The sequence below is a fragment of the Pavona decussata genome, unplaced genomic scaffold, assembly GCF_977016875.1.
Source record: "Pavona decussata unplaced genomic scaffold, jaPavDecu1.1 SCAFFOLD_19, whole genome shotgun sequence".
Lineage (NCBI taxonomy): Eukaryota > Metazoa > Cnidaria > Anthozoa > Scleractinia > Agariciidae > Pavona > Pavona decussata.
Genome location: NW_028145442.1, coordinates 117,501 through 120,000, shown reverse-complemented (window position 1 = coordinate 120,000; position 2,500 = coordinate 117,501). Strand labels below are relative to the sequence as shown.

At 42.4% G+C, this 2,500-nt stretch overlaps 1 protein-coding gene across 1 annotated transcript in view; it reads right to left on the bottom strand.

The window, feature by feature from the left end:
• Positions 1-2,500, bottom strand: part of LOC146486819 (uncharacterized) — a 5,157-nt gene that overhangs the window by 1,327 nt on the left and 1,330 nt on the right. The window contains exon 1 of the mRNA XM_085089628.1: positions 1-2,500. This exon is cut by the window's left edge and continues 1,327 nt beyond it; it is cut by the window's right edge and continues 1,330 nt beyond it. The gene's annotated coding sequence lies outside the window, so the exon portion shown is untranslated.

Here is a 2,500-nt window from a genome sequence, read left to right as displayed (position 1 = left end):
CTCGGGGGTGGGGAGAACTTTGGAGAGAAACCAAAATTTACTAGCACCGAGAATATTAATGATCAGAACTTTGCCAACTAAGGACAGCGCACGAGACTTCCAGAGGTTCAAATTGGCCTCAAGTTTGGAAAGCCGAGGCAGCCAATTGTCGGGTTCAGTGTTCACTGTACCATTGTTAAACCAGACACCCAGTATTTTCATCTTGGACACCCAAGTGAGCCCATAAGGGGCCTCTGGCTTGGAGCGCCAAGCGCCTAACCACATAGCTTCGGTCTTAGAAACATTTAATTTTGCTCCGGTGCCCGCTTCGTACTTGCGAAGCAATGTAAACAAACGATCGAGAGAGAATAAATCTTTAACTAGACAGGTGGAATCGTCAGCATATTGACCGATCTTAAAGTGTTGTCCTGACGCTCCTGGTAAAAGAAAACCCTTTATGGTACTATCATGTCTAATATTAGCCGCTAAAACTTCAGCGCATAAAATATATAAAAGCGGGGACAGGGAATCCCCCTGTCGCACACCGCGCTCGAGAAAAATTCGATCGGTAAGAAAGCCATTAACAAGAACTCGCATGGAAGCGTTATTGTATAAAACAGAAATCCATCGACGAAAGTTCTGGCCAAATCCGAAGGTTTCTAAAACTTTCATCAAGAAAGTGCGATCGACGCGGTCGAAGGCTTTTTCCTGATCTAAACTCAATAAAATACCAGTTTCGTTCGTGATGTTTACATAATCGAGCGTGTCGCGTAACAGGGATAAATTACCGAAGATAGTTCGACCGGGAACTGAACAGGTTTGGTCATTTTGGATTATAGAAGATAACACTTTAGACAAACGATTAGCAAGCGCTTTAGAACAGATTTTGTAATCAACATTGAGAAGCGAAATGGGCCGCCAATTCTTGAGATTCTTACGTTCGCCTTTTTTAAAAATTAGCCGAGTAGCACTTTCCTGCATAGAACTACTAAAAGAGCCTGTAGCGAAACTATGATCGTAAACAGCTAAGAGGTGAGGGCACAAGAGATCCCAAAATTTCGCGTAAAATTCTTTCGGCAACCCGTCCGAGCCGGGAGTTTTACCAGTTGAGAGTCCACGCATCGCATCACCGATTTCGGTCTCAAGTAATTGACCGTCACACGATAAAGAATTTAATTCAGGTAGAAAACAGTCGATTTTAGCCAAAAGGTCTGCTTGAATAGTATCATCCGTCGGTTCGGCGGAATATAAAGTTCGGTAAAAATCAACATGCGCTTGTTCTATTTCGGGCTGGGAAGCCACTTCAATGCCTGCCGCGTTAAAAATAGAGTCGATCTTGTTTTTCTGAGCGCGCTCAGATTCAAGTTTAAAGAAAAAACTAGTGGGTTTTTCCCCTTCTTCAATCCATTGAGCTCGACTTCGCACTTGGCCAGATTTCTGTTGGGACAGATTAATAGCTCGAAGCTGACTTTCTAACCGATCGATCGTGTCCTTAACCGAGTCATCACCACCTGACAACGCGCGTTTTGCTTCAATCAACAAATTAGTTATGCAAACCCGATTTCGATTCAAATTCCGAAGTTTGGTCTTACTAAAATTCTGAGACGCAAGTTTTATAGACTCTTTTAAAAAATCCCACCAGTCATGAATATTCGGAAAGGCTTTCTGATACAAGACGTGATTTTCAACAAGTTTGGAAATCATATCGCAAAAATTTTCATCTTCAAGCAAATCTAAATTTAGCCTCCAAAGGCCAGGGCCACGCCTAAAAATGTCAATCAAATTGAGCTGCAAAACAACCGAGTCGTGGTCGGAAAACACGCAAGGAAGAATTTCACATTTGACAGTTTTTGCCACTAAATCGTCCGCTATGAAAAATTTATCGAGCCGAGACCCGATAGATTTATCGGCATTAAACCAGCTACACTGGGTCTGACGCCCATGCTTTTTGCGCCAGATATCGGTTAAGCGATGTACTGTGCGCAATTCTTTCAATTCCGTAGCGAGTGTTAAATTCCCCCCGAGCTTATCAAATTCACTTTCAATGCAATTAAAATCACCTCCAATGATCTTAAGAGAGTTCGGAAAAAAATATTCATGTAAGGTATCATAAAAGCCTTTGCGATCAGTAACATTTGTGGGCGCGTAAATATTAACTAAATTAAATTTGTGTTCGCCGAGAGCGGCTAAAACACTCACTATTCTACCGGAAGAATCTCTTCGCCACTGCAAAATCTCAAAAGGAGAATTTTCCGAAACTAAAATTGCGACCCCGCCCTGTTTACCCGAAGCGGGGGACCAAAAACTCGGACCGGTCCATTTAGCGCGGAGAGAATTAATCGCCTCCGGCTTAGAAACCAAGGTTTCTTGCACAAAAATAAATTGCGAGTTAGACTGTTTTGCGAAATCAAAAACACATTTCTGCTTGGCGTCGTCGCCGAAGCCACGGATATTAAGACTAGAAATTGTAGCTGTGAATGTTAAACATTGGAAAGAGATTCTTCAGACAGAAAACACAAAC